General features: G+C 48.1%; 1 protein-coding gene across 18 annotated transcripts in view; it reads right to left on the bottom strand.

Moving 5' to 3' along the window:
* Window positions 1-18,048, bottom strand: part of ZNF536 (zinc finger protein 536) — a 492,422-nt gene that overhangs the window by 252,241 nt on the left and 222,133 nt on the right. The gene's annotated exons all lie outside the window — the stretch shown is intronic.

Here is an 18,048-nt window from a genome sequence, read left to right as displayed (position 1 = left end):
AAGTTGGACATGATCCAAGGTCACCACTGTCCCCGAGAAGGGGTCCCGAGGATGCTGACAGCAAACTGAACACATCACCATGAGGTTTGGTCCCCGAGCCACACCGCCATGCCTGCACCCCATCTCAGCCCCCCACGCTCCCTCACACACTTGGTAAGCTGCCCAGCTCACAATAACCCCCACCAAAAGTCTACAGTGGCAGGCCCTGTGCTGTGAATTTAGGTTCTTACGGGAAGAGCGGTGGGAAGGACTAAATCCCAGTTGGCTGCTAGGCAAAGTGCCTTTTGTGCTGAGAGAAGGCGCTTCATTTCATTCTGTATAAGTTGACCACGTTCCCTGACATCTGCTGTGCTCCATGCCCTGTGCAGGGAACCATGATGGAAATACGGCCGAAGAAAACACAAACCCTGCCTCATGGAGCTCACGGACCTCCTCCGGGCACAAGGCTGGCTGAGCTCCAGAACACAGGCTCCCTGAATGGGGACCCCAGAGCCTCAAGCCCCAGCTTCTTCCAGGAGGTGCTTGAGGCTGCAGAGGCCACAGCTGTATACTGGAAGGCAGGGCTTTCTGCATTTCCCAACTTGCACCCCAAAAGCCAGATCTTCCACCTGAGGCTGAGCCAGCATTAGGGAGGGAAGACCCCACTAGTGATGAGTGAAAGTTTTGGGAAAAGGGGCAAGGACAGGCTCAGAACGCAGATACCCCTCCTCTAAGGAAAGTTGAAGGTCATAGTCCTTGGGGGAGGTCAAATCCACCCTATGTGATAATAAGCCATCATGATATGCAACACACATGCACCCCAATCCATGCCAACACAGGCAAATTCATATAGATACACGCATCCCAACACACACATCCTTATCCACACAACACACACCCATCCCATTCCAACACAGGCAAATGCATACAGATACACACATCTCAACACACACATCCTTATCCACACAACACACACCCATCCCACTCCAACACAGGCAAATGCATACAGATACACGCATCCCAACACACACATCCTTATCCGCACAACACACACCCATCCCATTCCAACACAGGCAAATGCATACAGATACACGCATCCCAACACACACATCCTTATCCGCACAACACACACCCATCCCATTCCAACACAGGCAAATGCATACAGATACACCCATCCCAACACACACATCCTTATCCACACAACACACACCCCATTACATTCCAACACAGGCAAATGCATACGGATACATGCATCCCAACACACACATCCTTATCCACACAACACACACCCATTCCATTCCAACACAGGCAAATGCATACGGATACACGCATCCCAACACACACATCCTTATCCACACAACACACACCCATCCCATGCCAACACAGCAACATAATTGCACACCCAAATGCCACATCCTAACACTTCCCAATAACCTCAAGCACATACTGACATTCACATCCCAAGCCACTGTCAGCCGTGCACACATCAATACACATACTCAACACAGGCACGTCCTCTCTCATACCAAGACAGCCATAGCCCAAGACACACACGCCAACACATACTTAAACACATACACACAGGCACAGAGGGATATGTGCACCCACAGCAACCTACACCTGAAAGATTAAGGTAACTTGCAGATATACATACAGCATTACCACCCCAAGACAGCACAAGCACACCCACCAATATATCCATATCCCCACATGCACAACACGCATTCAACACACACACACACACACACACACACAAAATCACAAGAAAAGAACCTGCTGGCCTCCTCCCATCCATCACAGCAGACTCAGCCCCTCTACTGAGTCCTGGGCCCTTTCTCCAAGAGCATCTTAGATGGTGCCAGGGCCTCATGCCAGCCCCAAGCTTCCTGCTGCATGTGGCCAGTGCGAAGTGGCTGCTTGCTCCAGCCCTCTGTGCCCACAACAACAAAACTCTCAGCCACCCCTCCTCTGGAGGCCCTCCCAGACAATCAACTAGCCCTCCTAATTTATACCTCCATGGACTGCCCTAACCAGGCAGGAGGATTAGAGATCTCCTTCTCTTTCTCTTTGTCTACTGATGGGGGAGTCTCTCCTCTTCTGGAGAAGGGGTGGAGGTGGAGAGCTGACTTCCGGATGGTGTCTGCAAGCTCATGCAGACAAGGCAGCACCGGCGGTGCCTGCAACGTTCTTCAACCTGCAGGCCCCTTCTCCCACCAGCCACACACCCAGGCCATCTCCCCACACGGAGCTGCGGGCTAGAGCATGTACAGGACACTCACGAAGCATCATAGTGTCAGAAGGGACTGGGGAACTGAGACAGGGGCAAGCTCACACAGGCGGAGAGCCGGGCAGCCCAAGTCAGGCTGTGCTAGCCTGTCCGCCAGGCCATGCTCCTGTGGCCTCAGAGGGCCTCTTCCCCTTTCCTCCTCCCTGTCTTAGACACTAGGGGAACAAGTGTGACCTTGAGCAGGTGCTCAGGGATGTTCACAACCACAGCTCTGGGGGGTCACCTCAAGCCTAAGTGTTGGGCTCAGGGGGGTCCCATCAGACATCACCAAGGGAGTAAGTGCTGGGCTATCCTCCTTCCCTGCTCCTTTCTCTGAAGGGATGTGGGGATGACTCCCACTGAGAAGCAAAGAGAGGGACGTGGTGACCTCTGACCTCCCTGCAGCCTGTCCTACCAGCAGCTGGGTTTGCTGGTGAGCTGCATTCTGCCTTCTGCTGCGTTTACACAACTCCCAGCATGGCCCAAAGGCGGAGTTAAAAGGCGAGAGGTCACACAGAGGTGGGTTCAAATGCCAGCTCTGCTGCTTCTAGCCTTACAACTCAATCCAACCTCTCCATGCCTCAGTTTACACATCCGCTGACACGCTGTCCCCTCCAGACCTCCGGGAATCTCTGGGAGGGCAGATTCCCAGTGATGCCTTCTGTGGAACACTCCTGGGCAACAGGGAAATGGGAGCCCATGCCAGGGGCCTGGGCTCACCCTATGCCCAACCCCTCCGATGCGCCCAAGCGGCCTGACCCTGCAGTCTTATCTCCTATCCTGTCCTTTCAGAGTGAGGACGAATGTAGGTTTGGGGGGCAGGCATCTTGTTTCTACCTGGGGAGGAGGCAGTGAAGGAGAAGGAGATGCAAGGAAGATGACCAGGCTGTTCTCCTGTGCTTGAGAGGACGTCCCAGGCCCTGTACCCTGAGCCGCAATCCCTGAGCTAACCCCTGTTTCTCTGTAGCTTCCCAACTCTCTTTTATGTGTGGGCCATTCCCAAAGACAGGCCAGCTTCTCCTCAAGAGCAGGGAATCCCGCCTTCCCTTCCTCTTGGGTGCCACCCCTTTCTCCACTAACATGATGAGGACACAGCCCTGCACACACAGTGGCCACATGGAAGGACATGTCATTTGGCTTTGCTGGTGTCCATTGTCATTTCCGGGCTGAGATGAGACTCAGTATTAGCAAAAAGAAGAGAACAGGCAGGAATGGACTCCTGGAGAAAGTGGCCAAAGAACTCGCTGTCCCATGTAACACAGTCGTATCTCTGTGACGGGAGAATGGGAGTTCAGAACCTCGTCACCATGTGCAGACTCCAAACCACCTTGCTCAGGGAGGCCGGGACACCTCTTTAGGTGTCCTGAGCAGGAGGGCCAGTGCCTCTGCTACTGGAAGAACCTCAGAGCAGTGACATTTTGGACACCATTCAGTTGCCCAAGCTCCATGCCTCCTCCTCCGTCTGAATCTCTGTGAGAAAGCTTCTCTCTGTCACATTCGGCCACAGGATGGATGAGCTGGCATACTCTCTTTCCCACTCCTCCAAGGACTAACTTCCTTGCCATGAACCAAGTGGTACACCCCATTCCCCTGGCAGCAGTGACTGGTTCAGGAATGGGCATAATAATACAAAAACACCTAGTAGGATGCAAGAAGATCATTGCTAGGCCTCTAGAAAAAAGTGCTGCTCTATTTGGTGGCATGGGGATGTGAGGTGTGAGCTCTGGCAGCCATTTTGCTACTATGAGGTAAGTCCATTGGGTTGCCGTTTGAGCTGCTAACTCCACCTCAGTTAGAGTCCAGATCTTCCAGTTCCATGAATCACTGCTCCTCTGTGGTTATAATTGTAGTTAAAGTCAGTTTGAATTGAGACTCACTGTGGCACGTTGGGCAGGAACTAAACCATCTTGAATTTGCTCCACACAGAGAAGGAAAGCTGCCTGCCTAGGACAGCATCAGTGACTGCTCAACAAGGGCACCCTAATCGACCTCCAGCAAAGACAGCCTGATGCAAACAACTGGTCCCAACATCGCACCAGGGATATAGACAAATGGCTACCAGATTCAATGACACAAACCAGTGAGGCCGACCCCGTGAGCTGCACACCTCCCAACAATCACTCTGCAGGCCGGGTACAGTGGCTCAGGCCTGTAATCCCAGCACTTTGGGAGGCCGAGGCGGGTGGGTCACTTGAGGTCAGGAGTTCGAGACCAGCCTGGCCAATATGGTGAAACCCTGTCTCTACTAAAAATACAAAAATTAGCCAGGCTTGATGGGATGCACCTGGAGTCCCAGCTACTTGGGAGGCTGAAGTGGGAGAATCACTTGAACCGGGAAAGCAGAGGTTGCAGTGAGCCAAGATGGAGCCACTGCACTCTAGCCTGGGTGACAGGGAGAGACTCCATCTCAAAAAAAAAAAAAAAAAAAAAAGAAAAAAGAAAAAAAAAGAAAGTTGCATCCAGATGAAATGAACATTCAATAGGGTAAAAATAAAATAAAATAAAATAATAATAATAATAATAATAATAAAACAACCACTCCCCTGGTCGAGTTGCCCATTTTTACCTGTTTGTGTTTGTATTGTATAGTGCAGAAATAAACCTAATAACAGACGATGTCTATTGAGCACCGGAGTCTTCACTAACAGCTTTATAAAACGAAGCAAACACTACCATTATCCTCATTTTTACATGGAGGAAATCAAGGCACAGAGAGGCTGAGGAGCCCTTGCTGGGCCACACAGCTCCTAAGGGCCAGCACCAGAGTCCTCGGCCACAGTTACCACACTCATAGCCGTGCTGGGTAAAGCAGGGGCCCTGGCAGTGCCCCTCCAGCTGCAAGACTCTGCCTCTATGGCATCCAGGAGAGATGGGAGGTGGAAGGGGGGCCCACGGGAAATGAGATAGAAGAGAGTCTCCCCAGCCCCTCACCAGGCACATGGGTCCCTCAGAGACGACATAGTGAAGCTCAGATGCAAAAATCAGCAGGAAATCAGCCAGGCGTGGTGGCTCACGCCTGTAATCCCAGCACTTTGGGAGGCTGAGGCGGGCGGATCACCTGAGGTTGGAAGTTCGAGACCATCGTGAGCAACATGGAGAAACCCCGTCTTTACTAAAAATACAAAATTAGCCTGCTGTGGTGGCATATGCCTGTAATCCCAGCTACTCGGGAGGCTGAGGCTGGAAAATCTCTTGAACCTGGGAGGCGGAGGTTGCAGTGAGCCGGAGATCGCGCCATTGCACTCCAGCCTGGGCAACAAGAGCGAAACTCGGTCTCAAAAGAAAAAAAAAAAACACAGCAGGAAATCAAGGAAATACTTGGACCCTAGGAACATTAATTCTCTACTCAAGGAACAGCAGATAAGACCCTTTAAAGTCACCACCGGGGCCATGGAAACATTTAGGAAGGGAGAGGAGAGAAAGGTGGGGGAAACATTGAAAGATGCAGGAAAAATGGAAGCTGAGAGGCGTCTCAGAATCTTCTGCACTTCCCCACCCAAATTCCCATGATATGGAGGAAAAAGCCAAAGCCCAGAGAAGGAAAGCGAGCTGCCTAAATAGTCCAGCAGGATGACTAAACGCAAGGCCCCGAAAATGTGTGTGGGGCCCGGCTCCAAAGTGAAGTGGGGACGTCCCGCCCTCAGCCTTTCCTTTAACGTGAGAAAATGTGTTTGTCTCTGGCTTAATATCTAAGCATATGATGTTTTGTTTCATCAGAAAATAAAGGGCAATTGACTAGAAGTCACTTCCACCCATTCTCATAGCAAGTCCTCGTTCAGTTCATGTCCCACCCACCACCCAAAAAGAAGAGGGGCCGTATCTATGAGTGCCTGCAATCCTCTGCTGCAGGCTGCAGATGGACGTTCTGACATACTGGGGGTGCAGCCCTCCCATGAGACACCCAGAGCCCCTGTGGGGTAGGTATGGACCGTTCCTAAGGCAGACAGGGAAATGGATAAAATCTGAGCCCTCCTTCCCAGTGTGGGGCCTCACAGGTTCTCTGCACGCTCCAGCTGCAGGGTCCCAGTAGAAGCCTCACACCCCCGACCACCTGATATGCCTTCCTCCATTCATGAGCCACTGCCTCCAAGGACAGCATGGTCAGGGGGCCATGAGCTGGAGCAAGGAGCCTGCCTCTCACTTTCTGGTGTGGAGAGCTGTCCTGTGCTCTCCCTCAGGGAGGCCCCCTATGTGGTGTGTAGGGTGCAACAAAGCTTTCATTGGGCCTCAGCAGCTCCCATCCTACTCCGGCCCTCTCCCTCCCTTCCCAGCCTGGGATGCCTTCCTGGGAAGCACCCGCTGGACTCTTCTCCCAGGGCCTCTTCTGTATGTGACAAGGCATTTACTTAGACTGTGGCTCCCAGCCAGGGAAAGGGCAGCAGCCAGCCACAGTGGCTGAAAGAGACTTGTCTGCTTCCTCCAGGAAGTCACCAGGATTGGCCTAATTCTACAGAGGGAAAGAGTTACTCCTCCTTGCCAAAGAAGTCACTGAGCTAATTGAAGTGGTTCCTTGCCCTTTCAGTTCCTTTGAGAACAAATTGGGCACCAAGGTGCTCCCACAGGCCCCAGGGTAAACCCTCCCATGTGTCTGTCTCACTCTGTGAATTACCTGTCCAGCACCTAGAGGCTGTGGGCTTCCAGACGCTGAAATGCATCTCTATTCATCTTTTTTTTGTTTTTTTTTTGAGATGAAGTCTTGCTCTGTTGCCTAGGCTGGAGCACACTGGTGTGATCACAGCTTACCACAACCTCTGCCTCCTGGATTCAAGCAATTCTCCTGCCTCAGCCTCCCTAGTAGCTGGGATTACAGGCACCCACAACCACGCGCAGCTAATTTTTGTATTTTTAGTAGAGATGGGGTTTTGCCATGTTGGCCAGGCTGGTCTCAAACTCCTGACCTCAAGTGATCTGCCCACCTTGGCTTCCCAAAGTGCTGGGATTACAAAGAGCCACCATGCCCGGCCTCTGCTCATCTTTGCATCTCCAGCACCTGATGCCTTGCTCAGTGTTCAGAACCCACTTAATAAGCATTTCATCCTTCAATGAATAAATAAGTGAATTAATGATTGAACAAACAAATGAGTGTATTTATGAATGAACAAATCAGTCACAGAGTGGCGTAGTGATAGGGAACTACCTAGCTTCAGGCAGACAGGCTTCAGTACAATCTTACGAGGGGATTTTCTCATGGTGCAAACACCAGCGTAAAACAAACAGTCTAGAGCCGCAGCACACAGTGGGTGGTTTAGCTCTGCCACCTCGGGCTCTCCAGCCTGTGACCAGAGAGTCTACTGCGAGGCGACACACCTAAGGAAATAATGGTGCAGGAGATCAGAATGATCGATGAGGTCACAAATGCTGCGGAAATGTACACCTCAGAGGTTGCATCTCAGGCAAAAAAAAAAAAAAGAAAAGAAACAAGTCCCGTGTTCATGAATCAGAGATTGGCTAAACCATTTTATAGATATAGAGTTTTTCTTGGATTCTCCATCTTTCTAGTGTTTCCTCCACGTGCATATTACTTGTGTAAAGCTTGGGGAAAAAAAAGTATAACTATTACTATTAGGACAGGAATCTACAAGCAACAGCCCAGGGGCCAAATCTGAACCATTGCCAATTTTTGTAAATAAAGTTTTATTGAAACACCATCACACTCTTATTTATGAAAGAATTGAATGTTTACTACAGAAACTACGTGGCCCCCAAAGCCAAAAATACTCATTAGCTGGTTCTTTACAGGAAAACTTTGTTGATCCTGGTGTGAAATGTTCAATGACAAGAAAAAATATGACATACATTTCAGTAAGAACTTACACAGAAGTATGTACTTTTTGGCTAACTACATTTTTAGTTGCATAAAAAGGACTGGAAAAGTATGAATTAAAAATGTTCACCTCGAGTTTGATAGATCAGTAGGGTGACTAGAGTTAACAATAATCTATTGTACATTTCAAAATAGCCAAAAGAGAATAATTCAAATGTTTCTAGAATAGAGAAAAGATAATATTTTTTGAGACAGGGTCTTGCTCCGTTGCCCAGGCTGGAGTGCAGTGACACAATCTCATCTCACTGCAACCTCTGCCTCTTGGGCCTGAGCAATCCTCTTACCTCACCCTCCCAAGTAGCTGGGACTACAGGCGTATGCCACCACTGTGGCTAATTTTTGTATTTTTTGTAGAGACAGGGTTTCGTTATATTGCCCAGGCTGGTCTCAAACTGCTGGGTTCAAGTGATCTGCCCACCTCGGCCTCCCAAAGTGTTGGAATACAGGCATGAGCCACTGGATCCAGCCAAGATAAATATTTAAGGTGATGAAGGTCCCAATTACCCTGATTTGATCTTTACACATTATATGAATGCGTCAAATTAGCACAGGTACCTTAAAATCTGTACATAAACTATGCATCGATAACAAAATATTTACTAGTTTAGTGAAGAAAAAAAAGTGTTCACAGTGATTATTCCTGAGTGCTGGTAGGCATACACATTTAATTTTTTTTATTTTTTATTTATCTGTATCTCTTAAATGTCCAAGATGAACAAGAATTACTTTATAGTAAGAAAAAAAGAATAATGAAGTCATTGAACAACAACAGCATCATAAAGTCAGTGAACGGGACTCGTGGAGGAGACCAAGTAGAAAGGTTTTATTTGTTTGTTTGTTTGTTTGTTTTTGAGATGGAGTTTTGCTCTTGTTGCCCAGGCTGGAGTGCAATGGCTTGATCTCGGCTCACCGCAACCTCCTCCTCCCGGATGCAAGCGAATCTCCTGCCTCAGCCTCCCGAGTAGCTGGGATTACAGGCGCCCGCCATCAAGCCCGGCTAATTTTTGCATTTTTAGTAGAGACGAGGTTTTGCCATGTTGGCCAGGCTGGTCTCGAACTCCTGACCTCATGTGATCCACCTGCCTCGGCCTCCCAAAGTGCTGGGATTACAGGAGTGAGCCACCACACCCGGCCCCAAGTGGAAAGGTTTTGAAGGTCACTAAAAAGGACATTTCTGAGGGGTCTGGCCCCAGCCAGGGACGGACATGAACACTGCCAAGCTTTCTCTCTCAACAGGGATTATGATGCCCACAGCAGCTTTGCTGAGGGATCACTCCAATTTTTCAGGGCAAACTACTGAGTTTTTAAAAAATGAAATGAAATGAAAATAAAAACACATATTTTAGCAACAAATTAAAAAATATACATATTTAGCAATAAAGAGAAGCATGTATCTGTCTTGTTCTTCAAGAACACCACCACTGCATACACTTCATGTTGAACTCAACGTTAACATGTTGGACATGTTCCAAAATGCCTCTCAAGATGATTGAGGACAACTGAGAGTGTCCAAAAGCCATGACGACAACCACCGCACTAAGAGTTTCTGGACATTACTTTAACGAAGAGAAGAGAGCACTGTGGTGCGATCCTGTTTCGTCGTGCATCAAATGGTTTTGGAACTGAGGTCAAACAAAAGAAAAGAAACCAGCGTTGGCCAAAAGTCTAGTCCTACAAGTTGCCTCTGCAAAGGAAAGGACTGATTTCTCCATGAAATGCCCTGAGCCCCATGGCACAGAGTAAAACTGAAAGGTTCCTAAAGGTAGACACTGCTTGCAAGAAAAGCTGGAAAATGACCCCGTCCTTTGGAAGCAAGTGAGGAGGTGTTAAAGCCAAGCCCGTCCTCATGCCCACATTGGAGGCAGCCTCCTGGCTGGGCACCGTTAAGGGGAGGGCCGGCCTCCCATGTGGTGTGGTGAGCAGCCAAGCCAAGGAGTCAGCTTGTGCTGTGCCTCTCGCTTCTCCCAGACACATGCCACATGTCACACAAAAACCCCAAGGCTCACAGCAACAAAGAGATGGGTCCCACAAGAAGCTAAGCCCTGGACAACTTTCTCTTGGGGGTGGTGGAAACAGGAGGCAAATGAATTCTGCCTGGACCGCTGCCCTTGCTTTCGGCATGGCCCCCGTTTTGCCCAGGCCCACCCATCAGGTAGCTGAAGATGGTGTTTGTTCAGACACGCATTGTTTTGGGACTCTGCGGTCTTTTTTGAAGATGTGGCTCAGGGAAAGGATGGTAGCAAATCTCTGTGCTTAGTTTGCCCTGTTTGTTGCAAGCTGAGCCGCTGAGTTCTAGATCCTGTCTCACAGGCACATTTCAGAGGCACAGCATTCATTTCTTATATTCTGCTGATCAGCCCTGCTATTACAGGGAAGGAGCAGTCACTGACCAATCCCGGCTGGCGCCACCCCATCATACTCACAATATGCAAGGACTTAGGTGAAGAGAGTACGCAAAATACAACACAAAACAAATAGATGAAAATACAGCCCTAGTAAACCTAAACCAGACCTGGCTCGAGGATGAACCGAGGGCCCCACAGACAGCAAAGAGCCCACACGCACCCTGAGGTAGACCTGTCTTAGCTACCTGGCTCCCAGGGGACCCCAGCCCAGCTCAGGTGCCTTAGTTAGCAGGTTCTGCCCAAGAAACAAGGCCCACAGCTCTGCCCAAGTCCTGTTCCCCTAAGTTCCTTTTGGGGGTGGGGGGGACACAGCTTTCTGAAAAGGGCTTTCCAGATGGCGCCTGGCTGTGGCAGTGCCAGACTCCACAGCTTAAGTAAATGTTGCCATCGCCCCATCCTGCCAGGAAAAGGCAAGGGGGACCCACGGCCGCTCTCAGCTGCAGCAACGCTCACTTCCTGGGGAGATCAGAGTCTCCCCACCACCTGCCCACCTCCCCGACACCATGCACCCCTCTTGGAGAGCCCCTTTCCTCTGCATTTGCAAGCCTCGCTCAGCCCCCGCCTCCTTCCTCCACATGCCAGCACCATCAACAAGGGTGGAGAGATGCACCCATCAGATGCCAACAGAGGAGAGGAAGGCAAAGGGAGGTGAGACACCCAGAAGGGCAGCAAACAGGCCCAAGGGTCACAGATGGCAAAGGTTCCAGCCCAATCATCACGGATTTGGGAAGTGTGCACAAATCCAATCTCCTGATCTCTGCAGGTGTTTCTCCACCCCTGCCATCAATGCTCCAAAACAGCTCTACGGGTAAAGGAGTTAACTACTCACTCCCCTGACTTCTCAGGCTCAAAAGGCTTCCAAATGCTCCCTGCACAGTTCTTTCCCATGAAATTCACTGTCTCCATCTCTAGATCTCCAAGTATACCCACGGTCTCTCTCTAGAACGAGTGGAATATCGAGGCCAGTATAACGGGCCTTGTTGAAGCCAGCCCTGTCCCCACCGCTTTGAGACATCAGGGCTACCTGCCAGAAACTTCTCAGGGAGAAGGGGCAGACCTGGGAAATGCACTCAGGTGTAGAGGAAGAAAGTCTTACCTTACCCTTCCTGGGAACGCACTTCCTATGAGCAGGACACAAAGCTTCAAACCAGAGAAAGAATTAGAAAGATAAGCAACCCGGCAGTGAAGGGATCTGGGCGGCCAGAAGGACCCCAGTCTGCCCTGTATGCAGAGGCTGCCCCAGCTCTGCAGAAGTGGCCCCTGGCAGGGCTCACATAACACGGTGGGCATCATTTCCCAGCTATCTGAGTGCATGGTAAGCATGCGAGTGGGTAAGAGTCAGACCCTGGAAGCTCGTGATACCTGCTTCTGGCCAAACCATCAATCAGGGGACACCTTGTGGCTGTCTGCAAAGCAAATTACTAACTCCCGCCCCAATACACACAAGGTGGTGGTCAAGACCTGAGCCTGGAACCTCCCATTCAAGTTAATGGAAATCACGCGGCCAATCCTTCAAGCTCTGTTTTGAAAATTGACCTCTTAATTCCTTGCCTCATTGTAACCTGTCCTTAGCTAATCTATGTTTTCCTTATTTCCATTAAATTTAGGTTTAAATGAACTTTTCCGTCCCTTGCGCTAACATGCATAGGGAGGAGAGCTTCATGGAGCTCCTCAGAAGCTCAGTGGGCAGGAGTGTTGGAAACAGAAGGGCAGCCCAGGCAACAGCGGTGTCCATCCCACAGATGGGCCAAGTGAGGCCGCCAGAGAAACACATTTGAGTGACTCCGCGGCCTCGAATCTAATCCCTCACAAGCGAAACCATGTCCTGCCTGTTATGTGCTGGAGCAGAGAGGATGCTCTGCCTCTGCAATTTTATGCCACACATCTCTGATGTTACACTCCCAGTTTGAAGACTTTCAGAGCCTGGGCAAGTACCCTCTTTCTGAAATGCCAAGTGACGGTGGAGTGGCATCAAGCAGCCCCGGAGAAGTGGGATTTATGGCTCCATGTAAAGGTGTCAGAAAGATGGTAAAAGCCCCAAAGTGTTACTGATTGTTCCCAAATCATCGCTTCTAAGCACGAGATGATACAAGTTCACCAAGTGAATGGGAAGTTTATAAAAAGAAACTGCTGGTAGGCATCCGGCTCCCGGGGAAGGAGGAGGACGATGTGACAGCCGCACATGCATCTAAGAGCAACGGCGATCCCCGCACGAGCAGGGTATCGCAAGTGGACAGACCACCCTTGGGCCCCAGCGGAAAGGTGGCCGCCAGGGGAGGACACGAGGGCCTCTGACCCTGTGCCCCATCTGACATTCCCCAGGAGCCACCTGACCAGCCGGCTTATTCTCCTAGGCGGGCGGCCACCTCAGCTCTCGGCTCTCAGCTCAGGGGACGGGCCTTGGCCGGCGTCCGCCTGGGCACAGCTTCGGCACACACGAGCCGAGCCTCCGTAAATCTCCACAAACACGGCGGCCGCCTGCACACGCTTCCACGGCAGGGACGGAAGGGCTGCATATGGCGCTCGGTTTTCACAGCTGAGCTTTAAAAAAAGTGCAGCTTTTCATCTCACTGAACCGGCTCCCAAATTAGGAGGTGGGGAAAGGAGGCTGGAGTTGAGGTGGGCTGGGGCCAGAAAAATAAGGAAGCAGGGGACAGGAGGAGGCGTAGGGGGAACCTTTAAGGCTAAATGTGATTTTAAAAGGAATCTCAGACTATGATCTCTTCATAAGGTCCCTCTGGAAAATTAAATAATGTTGCCTATTTGTCATCCCCAAATTGACTAATTTCAAGTTCCTAATATCATTTTTAAAATGATTTTTTTAATATAAAACAATGAAGGAGTCTATCTAAGAGGGCATCACTCACATGCTTGAGCCTGGGCTAAAAAATTTTTAAGCATTATTTATAAATGGGATTATTGTTTTCCAAAGTTCTGCTCCGCAAAGAGATTAGCTGCCACCATGCCCAGGGGGGTCTCCCCAAGTCCTTTTTAATTCCCTGCCTAGAGGTGGAAGGTGGTTGGACTGGAACAGGAGGAAGAAGCCTGCTCCGGCAGTTTTCCTGGAATTGCCTGGAAACTTTTACTTTCTGTTTCCTCTGCTGATAATGACTGTCTTCGGCTCTGCAGCCAGCTCCCCTCTCCCCCTCTCCAGCCCCCTGTTGCTGCAGCCTCCCCGAGCTCCGGTATAAAGTTTGGCTTTTGCAGCAGGAAGCAGCTGGGCCAAGCAACCAGCGAATGATAATGACCTCAGAAATCTGCTGTTCGCTCGGCAACAATAGGGTGCTCAGTCTACTGGAAAATTGTGTTCATCAGCTAACTCTGCTCAGTTACTAATTGACATTGCCAAATATTTTAAGAACAATTGGAATGCACAAGCAAAAAAAAAAAAAAAAGAAAATGAAGATCTTAATCCTCAAACTCAAATTTTTTTTCTTTTTCTTTTTCTTCTTTTGGGTGCCTGGATTTGCTTGTGTGTGGAGCAGGCACCGGTTATCGTCAATGGGGGCAGGGAGGGGGAGCCACATGAGAAAAAGAGGTGGAAAAGAAAGAAAATCTATCATATCACTATACACCCCATGTAAATGCGAGAGCGCCCCAGATAAAGGCCTTTGATGCTGTGGTCAATGGGATGGAGACCCAGCATTTCAGGAATGCAGCTCTAACAACAAAAGAAGACCTCGCAAGGCTTTTAGCCCAGCTGACCAAATAATCCTTGTCCATCTCAAAATATTATACCAGAAGTAGTAGGGGTTAACGATATTTTCATCTTCGCATCTCTCCCTGGCTTTCCATTGATCCTGTAACTTAGCCGACTTTATTTAATGAACAGAGGGTCAATGCATTCAATTACCCCCTTCCCACCATCAACACTTCAATTATCCCCACTCCAAAATTATGGGGAATTCGGAAGGTAACTGCCCTGTTGGATATAATGAACAGTACCGTTTCTTAGTACATTAAGTTTTAATTATTCTGAGTGTGATTTCCAAAGCAAAATCTGAAGAAACAGAACTTTGGTTGTGTTCTGACTCAGAGCAAAGCTAGGAATCGAGCTCAGCCTTAGAGGCGGTTTTAGAGAAAGATGCAAAGATTAATGCCATAAGAGCGTTTGCACGCAAGCCAGAAATGAGGAGGCATCGAAACAGCCACCCCGCTTTCTAAATGCCATAAAAGTAAAATTAATAAGGCTGCTGCTTTCCAAATAGTTTCTCTTTGCATTGTACACGGAGGCTACATTGAATGACATTGACCACGGTGTGAAATTACTGGTAAGTCAAATAAACAACAACAAAACAAAAATAAAACAAAGGGGGAAGATGGGGAAGTGATCTGTGTGACTAGTTTTGTCCATTTTCTGTTAGAAAATATGACCTCTCAATTTGTCAAAGGTCCTAGTTTTCGCAGTTGATCTTAAGCTTGGTTCTCAGCAGTTTGGAGAGCCAAAGAACAAACACATTTTCTGGTTCACTGGAATCATTTTCACATGTTCACTGATTCAAACATTCTTTTGCTCACATAACAAACAGCTGCATCCCACATTAGCCTAGCCAGTGACAGTCGCCCATCTCGGCAATAACTGTTTGATTGCAAACTTGACCCCTTCTTCGTCTCGGTCTGAGCAAGACATTTTTAAACAGCCACTCCGTTCCCAATCCTTCTTTGCAAAGAATTACATCAGATAACAAAGGACGTCTCTGCCACTCATTGTAAGCCTTCTTCTAGAGATCTGTTCTAAGAGGCTCTGTAAAAAGGTTTTTTATGATGAATTCAGAACTACTATCATGTTAAGAGCAGCGATTTATAAAGAAGAATTCATTGGTTAAGATCTGAAAAAATAGTTTCTCAGGCCCTACTGACCCAGTTTTCAACAAAAAAAAGAATCAAGTGATGCAAATTAAGTTTTGCGACATTGTTATGCAGTCTGAGAAATTTGTAAAACCGTGTTTTGCAGTTATTTCTTAATAGAAGCCTTAATAAGTACTTCTTTCTTTACTTAAGGGCTTAAAGATTTTTTTCCTGTCTCTCCTTCACCTTGCAGGTTTCTCTTTAACAGGTAATAATAAAATACCCATTGTATCCAGATTTTTATTTAAATGCTTATTTTAATCGCACTTCTATACAAGTCAAACTTGTTGGAAATAAGAGGGAGGACTAACCAGATTTGGTTAAGAGTCCTAAATCCCAGGGAAACCTGAATGCCCCAGACGCACAGCTGATTCGGGTTGTATATTGGTATGCCCTCAATTCTCCTACTTAGTCAGAAAATTATGAAAGGGTCTAATTTGAATATGAAGAAAACAAAGAAGTCAACCAGAAATGAAAGAATCAGTATTCACAATTGTAAAATACTTCAATGAGGGGAAATAAAAGTGAGAAGATAACCACAACTCAAGTATGATTCTCTTTTGAGTCATGAGCACCGTTGGTTCTTTTTAAGCAAAATGGGTTTTTTCAACCGAGCACTGAGAGATAGGCAAGCAACAGAGATAGGAATAGCACGAGGCTATCACTTGGCCAGAAGGTGAGAAAAACACGGTAAACACGTCATTAATGAAGCTGAACATTTGGTGTCAGAATATTCTGCCGAGACCCTTACATTTCAGGAGGTCTGAGAGAGGGATGGAAATCTGTCAATGTTAACTCCATGTCACTCTAAAAACTTAGGGGAACCAGTTTGCTGTCTGCACCCTGTCCTGTAAAGATCCTAATCCAGAATCAGAGACGACACATGACAGAAGAGGAGACCTCATCTTAGGAGGCCAGAAAGAGCTCCTCCTGACATTGGGACACCTGGCACTTGGCTGCCTCTCGAGTAGGGATCTATCTTTACATGGTGAAAACCCTTCCCTTGAATCTTAGTATGTTCCATGTGACAGTCGCTCCAGGTAGTGTGACCTCACGCCTCCTTGGCACTCATGCTGCTGGTTAGACACTTCCTAAGCATCTCATCAGTAATAAATCCCAAACAAGTCTAGGACTCCAGGAGTAGACAGTGTGTTTCATGGGTATTTAAGCAGCGGCATTAAGTGCTATCGGAATCTCTGGAATGTGCAGACCAGATTTATGTGTCTTAACAATTCTTTACTGGTTTGTAATAAGCCGGCAGAGTCCCACTTTATTTTAATACTAATTTTGTCCTAGAAGAAGAGTATGCTTAAGCAAGACTATAACAGCAAAGCTAAAACTGGCATCTACTTAATAAGTGCAGCAGTGAATTGCCTCCAAGATCGAAATAGGTATCTAAACCAAAGAGTGAGGGGGGTATCAAGAAAGAAGAAAAAACTTTTAAAAAATGACCCTCAACAGTGTGTTGCTACGTCTTTAACAGTGGGCAAGGCAGTGCCTCGAGGTGCCTCAAACTGTCTTTCATTTTCTAGACTTAATGGCTGATTGCAGAAATCAATGTTGCCATTAGTAACAGGGTATTTGTTATGGCATGATTTCCTCTGTTGTTAGGCTGCAGAATGATTACAGTATTAGCGAGGTGCTTTCTTTATAAAGGGCTAGAGATATAACTTTCAATTTACTACCCATTAGTAAGGGTCTTTAGAAATATGGATGAAGGCAACACCTTACCTGCTGTTAGGTGGTGATTTTAATTTAGCCGTCTGAGGCTAGCGTGTTTTTTTGTTGTTGTTGTTGTTGTTTTGGTTTTTTTTTTTTTTTTAACTGGGCCAGGAAGCTTCATAATTTCACAGACATTTTGATGACAGATTTTCTGCTTTGCTATTTTAGATCCCAAAGCTGTATCGCCCGTGTAACACAGTACAATTTAAGACATAACAGTCATGCGTCTGTGTTTCAAATGCCTGTACTTTTCCAAACCATCAGAGGAAAGTGGTGGGGCTCTTTAGGTCACACGGATCTGGCAGGTGAGCCACGTTGTAATTTTGGAAGGGGCCAGAAGATAGGTTTGGCTTGGGGAGGGAGACTATGGTGCCTACATGAGAGAATTATGGGAATAGGCTAAGGGGGAAAGAAAGATGGCGAAGTTTGGAACTTACACATTCACATCCAGGGATAAAGCAGAATGCCAGCTCCTGAGTTCCAGAGATGAGACGATGGCCGACAGCGTCAGGCCATGAAATGGGGTTGGACAATTGCAAGAAAAAGGTAGATTATGCCAACTGAAAAATGTACCACCTGGCCATCTCCCGCACAACTTTCTTTTTTCTTTCTTTCTTTTTTTTTTTTTTTTTTTTTTTTTTTTTGAGACAGTGTCTCACTCTGTCACTCAGGCTGGAATGCAGTGGTGTGATCTTGGCTCACTGCAGCCTCCCCCCCCCCAGGCTCAAGCGATTGTCCTGCCTTAGCCTCCCGAATAGCTAGGATTACAGGCATGCATCACCACATTTGCCTAATTTTTGGATTTTTAGTAGAGATGGGGTTTCTCCATGTTGGCCAGGCTGGCCCCGAACCCCTGGCCTCAAGTGATCCACCCGCCTCGGGTGCCCAAAGTGCTGGGATTACAGGCGTGAGCCACCACACCCGGCCTCAACTTACTTTCTTGGTAGCCAGTGTTCAAGGGAAGGCCTAAGAGGTGAAAGGATGGCCCTTTCCCTCCAGTCAGG

This window comes from Pongo abelii, chromosome 20 (genome assembly GCF_028885655.2).
Source record: "Pongo abelii isolate AG06213 chromosome 20, NHGRI_mPonAbe1-v2.0_pri, whole genome shotgun sequence".
NCBI classification, from domain to species: Eukaryota; Metazoa; Chordata; class Mammalia; order Primates; family Hominidae; genus Pongo; species Pongo abelii.
The sequence above is the reverse complement of the archived record's forward strand: the minus strand, read 5'-3'. Positions and strand labels throughout refer to the sequence as shown.